At 44.5% G+C, this 15,969-nt stretch overlaps 1 long non-coding RNA gene across 1 annotated transcript in view; it reads right to left on the bottom strand.

Moving 5' to 3' along the window:
- The window catches only part of LOC124615247, an 811,296-nt gene extending 796,603 nt beyond the window's left edge, over window positions 1-14,693 (bottom strand). The window contains exon 1 of the long non-coding RNA XR_006979767.1: window positions 14,335-14,693. This is a non-coding gene — a long non-coding RNA (uncharacterized LOC124615247). The remainder of the gene's footprint in view (window positions 1-14,334) is intronic.
- Window positions 14,694-15,969: the final 1,276 nt, after the last annotated feature.

The following is a 15,969-nucleotide window of genomic DNA, read 5'->3' as shown; positions in this document are numbered from 1 at the left end:
GTCTTCAAATGATAGACTATTGAATCTCTATCAGCACTAGCAAAACTGCTCGAAAAGCAATGTAAATTGAATGGTACACTGCTTGACCTTTTTCCTTTCCAAGGTGTGAAATAGTTAAGAGTACTACGCGCATGAATTATCTGGGAACAGAATACCTTGTATAAGCAATTGTCCGCAGCTCGTGGTCGTGCGGTAGCGTTCACGCTTCCCACGCCCGGGTTCCCGGGTTCGATTCCCGGCTGGGTCAGGGATTTTCTCTGCCTCGTGATGACTGGGTGTTGTGTGATGTCCTTAGGTTAGTTAGGTTTAAGTAGTTCTAAGTCCTAGGGGACTGATGACCATAGACGTTAAGTCCCATAGTGCTCAGAGCCATTTGAACCATTTGTATAAGCAATTAGGACGATTTAAACTGTTGTTTTCCCATATACCTATTCAAAAGTCGGGGGAAGTCACATCGACATTCACTTGAAACGATACAGGGAATCTTAAACGAAAACTGCTGGAAGAGGATTGGAACCTACGAATGAGAAGTTCAGAACTTCTCCACGACCACGCCGTGTATGTGCGGTTGACAGAACACCAGTCTGTACTCTTTCGGTGTACGCTTTAGGAAACCTCCAATAGGACTATTCCTAGTGGTGTTGAACGTCGTCAACAATGTGAAATTTGAAGGACAGTATAGAATGCTTACGATGACTTAGCGTCTAAAACTACTCTTAAGTATTCATAACGGATTTTCACTCTGCAGTGGAGAGAGTGCTGATATGAAACATCCTGGCAGATTAAAACTATAAGCCGTACGGGGATTCCAACATGGGACCTTTCCTATCGCAGGCAAGTGTTCTATCGACTCAGTTATCCAAGCACGACTCACGACCGGCCCTCACAGATTTGCTACAGTTTATCAGTCGACACCTATGAGTCGCTTCGTGAATGACTCGTTAGGTGTACTGCTGGTAGAGAAGTTGAAACTTAAAAGATAAGAGTTCCGTTGCTTAACGAAAGACCAGCTTAACGCTCACATACACAGAAGAAAACAGCGTGAGAAGAGGCTCACACAGTTTGACAAACCAAAGGACTACTTCGAACGAATTATCATCACCCTTATAGGTTCAGGAGACATGGGGGTACCAATAATTTTGTGCTTTCTTTCTAACATCCCTTCGCAGCGAGATTATACTAAGCCAGACACTTCTTCGATATTGATTAAAGCATCCACTTTTTCTTCAGATTGTAGACCCACGGTGATTTTTGGGGACAAGGCGGAGAACGTAAATTCAATAAGGGTGAGCGCACAGGACTCTTGAGCGCAGTTCGCCAACTATAAGAGCGAAGCGCTCGCGGCGGCGGCAAACTGTACAGCACAGCACGTGGTTGTCTGCTGAGACAATTGTTCAGACATTCCTACTTATCAGTAAACTCGGCAGCTGGCCTTGGGGGAACGCCACAGATAGCGCTTATCAGTCGCATGCGACTGTCATTTTCGCGAACATTTAAGTTTTCCACTTTGTGGTTTACAAGTCTCACGAACAGACGTGGAACTTACCTGCAAGTAAACGAAACGAACTAGGTCTACAGTGAAAGATCAAATGTTACAGTGTGTTACCGGCAGCGACGCGCAAGCTGACGATGTTCTTTTTCCGTTCGGGGATGGTTCAAATGGCTCTGAGCACTATGGGACTCAACTGCTGAGGTCATTAGTCCCCTAGAACTTAGAACTAGTTAAACCTAACTAACCTAAGGACATCACAAACATCCATGCCCGAGGCAGGATTCGAACCTGCGACCGTAGCGGGCTTGCGGTTCCAGACTGCAGCGCCTTTAACCGCACGGCCACTTCGGCCGGCTCCGTTCGGGGACATCCATTAATTACCTGAGGCGTTTTCTTCCAAATTTGGACCCCCTGTCCCCTTGGTAACATTTTGTGAGGGACCTCCACCTCCACCTACGTCGTTTTTACATCATTGTCGGGAGAACATGAATTTTTTCATTTGTTTTTAATACAGATCAACTATAATAAAACCGTATTTTATTTATAAAGCATGGGATTAACAGTGTTTCAAACGCATGATTAAAAACGTGTCAACCCTGAGCAGTATTCGGAGGGACAGACACACAAAGACAGATGGACAAAAAGACTGCTCGAAAATAATGTTAACCGTTTTGACGAATCCGTAAAAATTCTCCTTATATTGGATACTGTATACATTAACTGTCACTGAACCTTTATTTATTTCGCAGATGGAAGACAACACTGTTTGTTCCATCCTTTGACTCGTATGTTTACCAGGCTTTTCAATGTCTTGATTTATGTCGGTGGACCTCAGCTTAGCTTCCTTCAACAAACGATTAACTTCCTGCTCGCACGTGTGTTTCGACTTGTCAGCATCTCGTAAGTGTTGTAAACGTTTTGAGACAAATTCATGTTGAACACACTAATATCGGCGTCATGAGCATTGCGGAATATGACGGCTGACTCACTGACTGAAATGCAGTGATTTCGACTGCCGTAGCAGAGAACTTACCGAATGAATTCTAATAATCGTGCGGCACTTATTTCAAATTGCGGAACACCGGGCATGCACACATGTAAGGTTTCAGTTAATTTCAGTTCAGAGAGGCCATAAAGATTATCTGAATTAAAAAGTTGATGTGAGATCTTCATTGCTTCCTCCCTCTTTGGGCGTAATGTCAGCTTAAACATAGCAAATGTGAACACAAGTATTAGTCATGTATCGCTCTGTTTCATTGTTCAGAATGGCAAACTTGCAGAAAACTGGTACCTATACCGCAGTAAGCAAAGAATACTTTTCCTAAAGGAAGTAGAAGGTATAGATATCGCGACCAGTGTAGACGTTTTTGTAAACCAAACTATCGCTTGTACACTTGTGTCATGTTTTCCCGGTGTTTATAATGTGTAATGTTCTAGCCCTTAATTACCAGATTGTTATGCTGCCTTTGTGTCGATGCCGCAACTCGTTGTCATCTGCAGGTTTCCCCCCCCTGACATGCTTAAGTATCCAAGTACAAAGGGCACTGGTTTTCCTTTTGCAAAAGCCGATGAGAGGCCAACTGCCGCCGTCCTTCGCCTTTTAGTGATCCTGGATTGGGTGTTGTGCACGCAGTCCGATTCCAAGTGATCTTCGCTCGTCCGGAGCCTTCCGTAAGCAGCCGCTTCCACCGGTGTGACTATCACCCAGGCGGTGTGTCACTGGGTGATTTAGCCTTATTGTGGCCTAAAGTAAGCTTCCCGGCGCTCATTTATTGATTTAAAAAAATTGGTTCAAATGGCTCTGATCACTATGGGACTTAACATCTGAGGTCATCAGTCCCCTAGAACTTAGAACTACTTAAACCTAACTAACCTAAGAACATCACACACATCCATGCCCGAGGCAGGATTCGAACCTGCGAACGTAGCGGTCGCGCAGCTCCAAACTGAAGCTCCTAGAACCGCTCGGCCACAACGGCTGGCTATTGATTTTAAGACAGGATCCGTTACCTTGCTCAGACCGTAGACGGAAGCTCTATTGATAAGGTTTCCGTCCAACTTAATCGCCTTCCAGATATGACTGTGCAAGTACCTGGGGGCCTGTATCAAGGTTTTTGTACCACCGTAACCCGCTGACTGATTTAATTTTCAGACTGTTTTCAGGGAGAGCTGATTTACTTTTGGCTAATAATGTAGAAATCTGCCCAAGTAATTTTCACCTAAACTCGACGTTAGTTACGGAAAATATATTTTTGGTAGTTTTTCCATGTGCTCCGCAATTATTTGTTTAATTAGTGATAAATCCAAGCCAGTTGCTCTGTAGAACTTTACCTAGTCCCCTACCGGTTTCACCATTTTTTGTTAAGCAAATACGAAGCGGATCTGAAACTGCAATACATATGATAGATGTATACATTTGTATGATTGAAGGTGAAAAAACAAGGCTCAGATATATTTATCTACAGACTATAAAACTTACAGCGGAGTAATAATGTCCTAAAGATGTAAGTACAAGTCTGATGCATCTAAACTCTTGCTTGCCTAATGATGTCGTGAGAATATGGTCGTGTCAAGACTATAATTCACTACATTGTAATTATTCTTTGGCTTTATGAAGATTTGTTTTTTGACGTATTCCAGTTGGCATATTGTATAAGAAAGAGGTTAAAAACAGTTTTATTTATAAAAATGCTACACAGTTGCAACTATGTAGCACTTTTAATAAAAAAAACTATTTTTAAACTGTTACTTATGCAAAAAGAACAATGTACCACTTGTGTTATAAAACAATTTTTAACCCCTTACTTAAAGAACACTCACCTACGTAGCACTTCTATTAAAAAATGTTTTTGACGTCTTACTAATGTAACATGGAACTATGTAGCACTGTTACTAAAATTTCTTTTGATGTCTTATTCAGACAAAATGCAACTACGTAAAACTTTTACTTAAAAACTATTTTTAAGCCCTTACGTATCCAACATGGAAATTTTATATGTCAGAACGTAATCTCCAGAAACCAAAAGAATAGTTACAATGCAATGTATTATACAGTGCCAACACGATCAACACGACCATATTCTAACGACGCCATTGGACAAACATCTTATTAAATCTTCCAAAGTTGGACTTATATTTTTTGGACGTTACTTCTCCACTGTACATTTTATGCTCCGTCTGTAGATAAACTTATGCACGCCTCATTTTTTCCATATTTATTCATATACATGTATGTGTCTATCATTCGTATGGAAGTTTCAAATATACCTGAGAACGGCTTAACAACAAAGTTGAAACCTGTAGCAGAGTAAATAAAGTTATACAGAGCAACTGGAGTGATCTTTTCGTTAATAATTGATTGTGTCTAAAATAGCGTTGCCTGTTGCAATTTGTTTCCACGCTGATGTTTCCTGAAATGTTCCCACGTGAGCCCCATTTCAGTTTTGCTACCAAGGAAACATTTTTGGCAGCTCCGGAGGAAGAAGTTGACTGCGCGATAAAACAAAAAAAGTGTCCAGTAACATCAGGACGTAAAACTATGGTGATTTTTACGGTCAAGGCAGAGAATGTAAGTTAAATGAGCATGGCTACACAGGACTCACGAACACTTTCCATCAATCATAGCGTGTAGGCTTTCACGGCCGGCGTCTTCAGTAATTAAAACTTCCGGGCTAAGAGGCCGTGGTCCAATAGTAGAAATACTTCTCCCTGACGAAACGTCAGGGAGAAGTATTTCTACTATTGGACCACGGCGTCTTAGCCGGGAAGTTTTAATTACTGACTATCAATCAAGTTTACATAGGGATGGCGGTTATCGCTGAAACAATCGGTTTTCTGTTACATCGGTTTTTTACAACGCCAGTTTAAGCTAACTACTAAAAATGCTCAAAATAACCGTTTTCTGAAATAACCGATTTTCATTTTTTTTAGTCCTATAATAAACGTAGTCCACCGTTCGCTGCTTTTCTCTAAAAGTGATAAGTGGCTAAATACTACAAAAAAAGTCACCTGTGTTCTCTTGCTGATTCCAGTTTTTTGAAATTTTGCTGAAAAACAATTTTGTAATCGGGGATCATACCACTATTTGGGCATTACGAATAGTCGGTGCAATAGGGTGAAAATTGAGGTTGCAGAAATCTGTTTTTCGTTTTAATTTGTCCGTTTTCAAGGGCTACTCGTTTTGTATTATAAAGCAATATTTCGAAGAAATGGAAATTTTACAGAAAAATTACTCGTCTTTTTTCCAAAAATAGGTTTATTTAAAAACTAAATTTTAGCACATCTACTATATCTAATGATATTTGGATTTTTTACTCTGTTATTATTAAAAAATACACTGAAGAGCCAAAGAAACTGCGACACCTACCTAATATCGTGTAGGGCTCCCGCGAACACGCAGAAGTGACGCAACACGACCTGGCATAGACTCGACTAATGTCTGAAGTAGTGCTGGAGGGAATTGACACCATGTATCCTGCAGGACTGTCCATAAATCTGTAAGAGAACGATGGGGTGGAGATCTCTTCTGAACAGCACGTTGCAAGGCATGCCAGACATGCTCAATAATGTTCACATCTGGGAACTTTGGTGGCCCGCGGAAGAGTTTAAACTCATTAGAGTGTGTAGTAATTCTAGTCGTGTGGGGTGTCGCATTGTCCTACTGTAATTGCCCAAGTCCGTCGGAATGCACAATGGACATGAATGGATGCAGGTGATCAGACAGGATGTTTAAGTACGTGTCACTCGTCAGAATCGTATCTAGACGTATCAGGGGTCCCATATAAATCCAGCTGCACACGCCCCAAACCATTTCAGAGCATCCACCAGCTTGAACAGTCCCCTGCTGACATGCGGGGTCCACGGATTCATGAGGTTCTCTACATACCCGTACACGTCCATCCGCTCGCTACAATTTGAAACGAGACTCGTCCGACCAGGCAACATGTTTCCAGTCATCAACAGTCCACTGTCTGTGTTGATGGGGCCAGGCGAAACGTAAAACTTTGTGTAGTGCAGTCATCAAGGGTACACGCGTGGGCCTTCGGCTCCGAAAGCCCATATCGATTATGTTTCTTTGAACGGTCAGCACGCTGACACATGTTGATGGCCCAGCATTGAAACCTGCAGCAGTTTTCGAAAGGGTTGCACTTCTGTCACGCTGAACGATTCTTGTCAATCGTCGTTGGTTCCGTTCTTGTAGGATATTTTTACGGCCTCAGCGATGTCGGAGATTTGATGTTTGACCGGATTTCTGATATTCACAGTACACTCGTGAAATAGTCGTACGGGAAAATCCCCACTTCATCGCTACCTCGGAGAAGCTGTGTCCCATCGCTCGTGCACAAACTGTAACAACACGTTCAAACTCAGTTAAATCTTGACAACCCGCCATTGTAGCAACAGTAACCGATCTAAAAACTGCGCAATCACTTGTTGTGTTGTATAGGCGCAGCGTCGTGTTCTGCCTGTTTGCATATCTCTGTATTTGAATATGCATGCCTATACCAGTTTCTTTGGCGCTTCAGTGTAAGAAACACCTGTTATAGCCGAGGTCAAACTAATGCCGAAAAATACCGGCCATTCGGAACTAACATACTGGTATCGGTTTTAACCGGTCGGTTTTTTCCATCCCTGCTTTACGGCCGAGCGTTTACAGCGCGGCAAGTGAGGAAAACTGGTCAGAGTGGGAAGTCCCACGGGCGAGAGTGAGCCTCGGGCACGCCGCCTCCCGACCCGCGCACGGCAGCCCGCGGCGCGCCCGGCTGGGTTCGGCGCGGCTCGGTAGCCGGGGCAACGCGCGCGACCTTGCGGCTCGGCTGGCGCCGCTGGTTTCGCCGGCGCTGACCCCTGACCGCCCGCAACCCGTGGCGCCGAGTGCTGAGCAGGGTCCACCGAGGCCGCACTGCTGGCCGACACCGCCGCGGCTGCTGAGAGCGGCATCTTTTATCTGCCCCACACCGGTCCTGCGACTGCACCAGACTGGCTTAGAGCGTAAACAAAAAGTCGGAAGAACGAAACTACTTGTTCAGAAAGGTAAGACTTATTTCTCTGTTAATGGTAGTTGGTTCAAAACTGTCATGGTGAGACCCTGAATGGGTGAAAATACAGGTTATTTGCTACAAAAAAAGGATAAAACCATCTACTGTTGGTAATACTGCCTCCTAAACCAAATTGCTCAGTTACCGATCTGGAACCGATACGTTTTACATGTGATGTTGTAGACGTTCAAAACTAGATTTGGGACTGATGACCTCAGAAGTTAAGTCCCATAGTGCTCAGAGCCATTTGAAAGCGAGATTTATAAGGGGCGATCAAAAAGTCAGCGGTAAACTTAACATCAAAATTGAGGACCATGTAGCAGGCTATATGAAGGAACTCTGCTAATACGGAAGAAAAGTAGCTCATGATTGACAAAGAAAGGATGATATAAAAAGATCAACAGTAGAAGCAGAAAGATCATTGCTCACCAAAAACTTATTATCCAGCGTTGGCCTTAACTTGAGAGAGAAACTCCTCAGACAGCACGTCCAGAGTTAGCCATTATACGGACGTAAATTGAAAAGAAGTGATTTTAAGCTTTTCGAACGTGATGTTACGGAGGATCCAGACAATTAAGTGGACCGATAAGAAAAATAAAGAAATAAATTCAGTTCAGAATTGTCCACTGACTAGGTGAAGGGAATGGATTACATTGACTAGATGAAGGGAAAGGATGGTAAGTCATGTGTCACGACATTAGGAAGCAACTTACGTGCTACCAGAGGGAGCTGTAGTGAGGAGGGAGGGACTGGAACCGGCCGAAGTGGTCGAGCGGTTCTAGGCGCTACAGTCGGGAACCGGGCGACCGCTACGGTCTCAGCTTCGAATCCTGCTCGGGCATGAATGTGTGTGATGTCCTTACGTTAGTTAGGTTTAAGTAGTTCTAAGTTCTAGGGGACTGATGACCTCAGAAGTTATGTCCCATAGTGCTCAGAGCCATTTGAATCATTTTGGAGGGACTGGGACATACATTGTGCTTCAACTGGAATGGTAGATGTTTTCGGAGGCGCTGGTATAGACTAAGTGGAATAAAACATTCCACGTAAAATGTGTCCCGTTCTTGTACTTACAGAGATAAAACTGTCAGAATGTGGCCCAAACAAATATTCACCGAAGGTGTTACGAAAGACATGATTAAGATTAATGTTGAGTTCCATAAATTCCACCTCCGTCTTTATTGCACTTTTGAATTGTCGTGGCTACGTCACGTTTAGCTCTTCTGTAGACGTCTTAGCCTTCTCTTGTAAGGGCAGCACTGTACACGGTCCGAACGATTAATTCGTCTCTTGTGTTTACTCCTATGTAAACTTCGACTTTCAACCCACCGCACAGACAAAAATGTAAATTGCTAAAGTCCGGGGGGCGCTCATTTCCTTCTCGAAGGAGTTGAATCCGCTGTAAATGACAGAGGCCATGCATACGTAAATCCCGTCGTACTCTTGTATACAGAACACAGAAACGTGGAGGAATAGTGGGTGTGCGTGTTCAAGGAATTCTTTTTTCCTACTGAATAATGTCTTCAAATTTATTCACACTCGGTTCATTTACATGTACGGATGAGATACGATTTCCGCGCAGTTTAGTGAAAACGAGTAAATGTTTCAGTTGGAGGGCGTTGCTGCAGCGTATATGAAACGTAGCGCGATTCCGGGAAGGAAATACAAGCACCGACATGTAGCCAAGGGATTAGTGTGGTATTCGTGTCTTCCCGACGTGTGTGCTGTAAATGCGGAAACGATAACTACGTCTACGTCATTACCAAATACGTCCAAATAGGACCAACGTATTGTTAGCCTTTTCTTGGCTGCGTAGGACAGACACCGGTAGACATCCACTGAAGAATGAGGAATGCGTATGAAATAGAAAGACTGTCGAAAACCAAAGTTGTTCGACACAGGATGCCGGTCGAATTGGGATGCCAGCCAGCCTCATCCATTAAAGGCAAGCAGGAGACACTGTAGCATCCTATAGTCCTGACTTCCGCCGGCCGCAGTGGTCTAGCGGTTCTAGGCGCTCAGTCCGGAACCGCGCGACTGCTACGGTCGCAGGTTCGAATCCTGCCTCGGGCATGGATGTGTGTGATGTCCTTAGGTTAGTTAGGTTTAGGTAGTTCTAAGTTCTAGGGGACTGATGACCACAGATGTTAAGTCCCATAGTGCTCAGAGCCATTTGAACCATTTGAGCCATCCTGACTTCCGTTCCTTAAAAAAATGCTTTGAAGAGTCGACGATTCCTGTCGGACGAGGATGTGCAGAAGGCAGTTACGCACTTCTTCATGCAGAAGGACACGGTGTTCTGCCAAATGGGTATCTTCATCCAGGTGCGTCGATGGGATGATTGCCTTAATGCTGACAGTGCTTTTGCCTGATTGGCATACCGATCCTGGACTGTATGGCCTTAGAACTGAAACTTTTGATCGCCCCTTATAACTTATGCTGTAAATGTAATGTTTTAAACGTAAACAGCTGTCTGAGCATGATCCTGCTGGCAACAGCATGGTGACGGTGAAATTTAGTTTAATGAAAAGCATTTCACCAGCTTTTGGATGCTCTCGTTTCTCAGTTTAGCCCGGCCTGGAATCTCAATTGTGACCTCGAAGGATCACCTAGATACAAAGCGTCCTACGTATTGTTTAAAAAAACTGTCGGAGACATCGAATCTTAATTTTCGACTGGCGCTATCTAGCAGAGGTGCGAATCTTCTTTCCCTACTTTCAACCACGTACGTTAAAGGAAAAACATTACTGATGTTCTGCAAATACTATTTATTTGTACACAAACTGGCTTCTGGCTTCTTAGGGCATCGTCAGAGTGCAGAAAACCAGCTTCTGGTGTGGTAACGTGAGTAATTAAACTACTGCCATCAGTCAATAATCAAGACCGGTCACCAGCGATTAATTTTTGGAATCTTTCAATGACACTCAAGGGGAAAAAAACAGTTCGTTTATACGTACACATTCTCTCAACGGTCTTATAACTGTTCTTCAAAGTAGTCCTTCCGTTGCGACTTACCTAGCTATTGAAGGTATTATCACTTCTCATACAATCATCATAAGCTGCTTTTCGTGATACATACACACACACACACACACACACACACACACATACACACACACACAGGCGCACGGGCGCGAGCGCATGCGTGCAATACAAATGGCAATTGAAAATGAAAGCGGGGAAAAGTCAGTAAGCTTCTATGAAAGAAAAAAATAAAAGAAAAAAACCGTTTACCTCATACCACACCAGAGGCGAGATTTACGAAAAGTAGTGACGCATTAGGGGATTATAGCTGCCATCGTGAAGTTACACACGCCTGTGGAAGTGACAGCACTGTTGCGACGTTAATTATAACTCGCAGCAAACAAGAACTGATGTGCTAACATGGCTTGTGCAGAAGCGGCGTTCGTGCAGTGTGGCGGAAAAGCTCTCCGAAAGATCAGCATCTCGAACAACATTCTACATGAATTTGCTTGTGTGATTGTTTGTGTGTGTGTGTTTTATTTTTTAAGATGAAGAAATATACAACGCTCTATTTTGCGCACGACGCGTAATAGGCATCCTTCTTCAATCCTATATCACAACTCATGGTAGTACAACATGAAAATAAATACCTTCAGTTCCATATTAACTAGTCACCATGAAAACACGCATGCTACTAGTCTTAATGCCATTCTCATAGCATTCGGCGACAACGCGTCGGAAACACAGCCTGTCTACGTTACTGCGTGTGCTGTAATCGATTTGGTTTATGACCTCTAGTCGTGGTTGTGTCGGCGTCAAGCGGTCGTTAATCGGCACATAAACAGATGGATGTGTCGTCATTATAACACACTGATGCCCAGTACTCTATTACATGTTATTTCCAACGTTATGGTATGTCACCAAGAAGTGACAAAACTGCTGTAATTAAAAATATTGGAAAAACGTAAAAGTTACCTTCTTTGTAGTAGATCTTTAGAAAGCTATCACGCTATGTAACATCGACAGTGCTGATCTACAACCAGGGATAAATTAGAACTTTTATTGTCCAGGGAAGGATTTCCACAGAGAATTTAAGGACAATTTTCAGCCATCTTCCAGTTCCATTCAATCTTTGACCGCACCACTTCACATGACTATGGCAATAGGTCAATGATCACAGATGACATTGTGATTTTCGAAACTTAAAGTAGCTTTTGAATTATAACTTTATTATTGATGAACTATCGCCTATTGTGATCTTATATACAGGGAAGTAATTCATTTTATTTCTCTTCGGTTTACGTTTTGCAATCTTTAAACACACTGTCTTCGTCTACGCGCTAAACTATATCTGACATGTTACCATGGTCGCAATAGGCGATTGCTCTGCACAACCTTAATTTTTTTCCACATCGTGCTTAATGTCAACGGCCATTAGGTCTTGCAGAAAAATGAAATACCAGTTCATTTAAATAAATAAATTAATGTAGTTGTTACGAATATGAGTTTGTAAACACCAGTAGGAAAAATGTCATGTATGGTAGATTAAAATTAGAGGAAAGGATTTCCTAGGAAAATACTAAATATAAACTCTTGCTTGCTGCTGAAGGACTCCAAGAAAACCGCAAGCAGAGGTAACTCTTTTCCATATTGTTGACGACTGGAAACGGTACTTTTCAGAAGTAAATTTACTGAAATAATTACATGCTCCACTTGCTCCCGAAAAGGGATAAAAATAGTTTTTTTTTTATTAAAACCATCACACTGACACCGTTTCTGAAACTATTAGATGTGTGTGTGAAGTAATTACCTACCAATTAACACTGCTCATGTTTACATGTTCGACGAAGACGAATTATTTGTGGTGTGCAAACGAATCTTACACGTAGCTAACTGAAAATACACGTCTCAGACAGTTTTTCTACCAACGGCATAGAGTAACGGACATGGGAAGTAAAAGGTACCAGAAATAGCTTGCTGTTGCAAATTTCCTGAAAGTCGCTACTGTGGCTACACGAAATTATCTACTTTTGTAGCAGAGAATTTTTCAGGCAGCGCAGGAACGACGAATTTCGTACTTTTTAGAACCGGCCCTTATCTCAGGCGCAAGGTGACAGCGCGCCATTGCGACACGATGCCGCGATAAACAACGCGGTGTAAGTAGTCCGGGACAGTGTCTTTTCTGTTGGCGATATTACTGTGTGAGCTGCAGAATCAAGTGTCACTCAAAACCTGATCAAAATGTAATTTGGAGGTTCCATAAATCTGAAATATCTTCGTAAGTTCCAGATCATTAAAGACGAAGCTCATGTTTGGACACGGCTAGGATGAGGAAGGAAATGGGCATTGTCCGCTAAGGAAACCATGTGGTGTTTTGTTTAAACGATTTAGGAAAATCATAAGGGCCAAGAAGTTCCTTGAGGAATACATTGCCCATCACTGGGTGCTCAGCTTCAGTGCTTTGTGCTTTAGATTTTAGAACTTAATGTGTAAACAGTTAGTGAGAGTGTTCTTTTAATGTGTTGGTCCTTTGCCATGGGGGCTTCGCTGTTTTCCATTTCAGAGCCATTCATCGTCGGATTTCTGCTTCTGTGACACGTACTGCGAGAAGCTACCTGAGCGAACTGAGTAGTTACCAGACACATGAACGGAGGTACAAAAAATTTCGCAGACGACCTACTTTAAGTAATGAGTCCAAAAATAATACATCGGTTCACTTGTCACTGAGTTCTTATTATTTCTGTGCAGTTGTACCATCTCTTTTCGTACGATTTTAATGTTTCCCAGCATACAGAAATCTTGAATATTTCTTGGTTATTCAGCTGAGTGACGTCGTTGAAAGGGCGCGATATTACGGCTAGCCAAGTTGTTGCCATCTTCCGACGTTTCTGATAACGCCTGAAGATGGCAAGAAGTCGACTTGCTGAAATATCGAGCCTTTTGGGCGACGCCATCCGGCTGAACATGCCATAACTAACCAGGTACTTGATTTCTTGTTTACATTACCGCTCAATATCGTCCAGTATTTGACGTGTACTCTGACTGAATGACTTAGCATCTGCAGAGTTCACATAATCGAAAAAATACAACGAAACGATAGATATTCCCACACTAAAACGTCCCAACAGCAACTGGTAGTGGAACTCAGATATTCGGCTTCACTGATTGTGAGTCTGTTGCCCGAAAAGAAGACACGTACAATTTGGTGTGATGTTGTAATACAGCTTTTAGGATAATTTAGGAAGCCTTTTGACATTAGGGATTTCAAAGTTTACTTTTCCAAGGTTTTATCACTCATATAACATCTAGGTAGTGGCATCTTTCAAAATGTTAATGACACATGTGGTTCCAGTAATTACGGAAAAAGAAACGACAGTTACTGTCTCGTAGATGTCATTGTAGAAAGCAGTTGACATTTTGGAAGCGCCATCGTAGCGTTCACTTGCAGTGGCGGACGAAAAGAAGAGAGGTAAGTTTATTGACGATGATTAGGTGGGGAAGTGACCTTACTCCTTCAGAAGGCAATTCCAGTGTCAGCACCATTTAAATTGGTAATGATGAGGAACTTGAACACACGGGCCAGATCTTGTTGTGGCTGCGCTTTGTGAGGGATATAACAGACATGTTCTTCGTAGGCGCTGGCTCAAAAAAGTCTTATCTATGTAAAGTAATACCACCTCGATTTCCATAGATTGCCTCTTAATGTCATTCGGCAAGTTACTTATATACCGACTGAACTTAACCTGCCCTCGGATATGGCGCGATAAGAGCAATCGCCGACTTTGGTACGACTGTCAACGAGAATGCGTCAAGTCGCAGTGGGCGTATCGGCTGAGCACTAACCTGTCACGTGGAGTATGCAGTCGCCGTTCCGCACCTTCCGGCGTATCCACAGAAAGAGAGGAGACGGCAGAGGCGAGCCTCCAAACACAAGCACAGAACGGAACGGAACGCAACGGCACGTCACACACGCGCACAGTCACAGTCGCACGTCACAGACGCTGGCGGCGGGGTGCGTGGCACGCGCCGGGCGCGGGCGACACGCGACTGGGCGCGGGGGCGGCGTCTCGGCGGGGGTGGCGTCTCAGCAGGGGCCGCTCCGCGAACAGTCGGCGTCCGATAAGCAGCGCATCGCGCGGAGGGGGCGTGCTCGCTGGCGCAGGCAGTGGCGGGTGCGCGGCGGCAGGTGCTCGCCGGGACGGTGTCCGGTGCAGAGTGCGCGCCAAGTTCGCGTGCGGCGCGGGCATAAGGCCGCGGAGCGCCCGCCGGCGGCGCCGCTGATTGGCCGGTGCGGCCGCGCGCACCTGTCGCCATTGGCCGCGGAGCGGGCGCCGCTTCCGATGACCGGCTGCGCCGCGTCCTGACGTAACGTCACGCCGCCGCTGGACGCCGCCGCTCCGAGGCGCCGGGCTCTTTCGGACGCGTCCAGTAGCAGCCCGTCAGCCAGCTGTTTGCACTGGGACGCCACACCAGTTCTCCTTGACTGAAGACAGCTGGGCGCAGCTGACTCAACGGCGGCTCCTCGCCTCTTCTGCACTGTTCTCCTGCCATCCTTTGCGGTAAGTTCGCGTACTGACTGTACTTCCAATGTACACTTCTGGCCATTAAAATTGCTACACCACGAAGATGACGTGCTATAGACGCAAAATTTAACCGACAGGAAGGAGATGCTGTGATATGCAAATGATTAGTTTTTCAGAGCATTCACACAAGGTTGGCACCAGTGGCGGCACCTACAACGTGCTGACGTGACGAAAGTTTCCAACCGATTTCTCATACATAAACAGCAGTTGACCGGCGCTGCCTGGTGAAACGTTGTTGTGATGCCTCGTGTAAGGAGGAGAAACGCGTACCGTCACGTTTCCGACTTTGATAAAGGTCGGATTGTAGCCTATCGCGATTGCGGTTTATCGTATCGCGACATTTCTGCTCGCGTTGGTCGAGACCCAATGACTGTTAGCAGAATATGGAATCGGTGGGTTCAGGAGGGTAATACGGAACGCCGTGCTGAATCCCAACGGCCTCGTATCACTAGCATTCCAGATGACAGGCATCTTATCCACATGGCTGTAACGGATCGTGCAGCCACGTCTAAATCCCTGAGTCAACAGATGGGGACGTTTGCAAGACAACAACCATCTGCACGAACAGTTCGACGAGGTTTGCAGCACCATGGACTACCAGCTAGGAGACCATGGCTGCGGTTACCCTTGACGCTACATCACAGACAGGAGGGCCTGCGATGGTGTACTCAATGACGAACCTGGGTGCACGAATGGCAAAACGTCATTTTTTCGGATCAATCCAAGTTCTGTTTACAGCATCATCATGGTCGCATCCGTGTTTGGTGACATGGCGGTGAACGCACATTGGAAGCGTGTATGCGTCATCACCATACTGGCGTGTCACCCGTCGTGATGGTATGGGGTTCAATTGATTACTCGTCTCGGTCACCTCTTGTTCGCATCGACGGCACTT

Source organism: Schistocerca americana, chromosome 1, assembly GCF_021461395.2.
Source record: "Schistocerca americana isolate TAMUIC-IGC-003095 chromosome 1, iqSchAmer2.1, whole genome shotgun sequence".
Lineage (NCBI taxonomy): Eukaryota > Metazoa > Arthropoda > Insecta > Orthoptera > Acrididae > Schistocerca > Schistocerca americana.
This window is presented reverse-complemented; position numbering and strand designations above follow the sequence as displayed.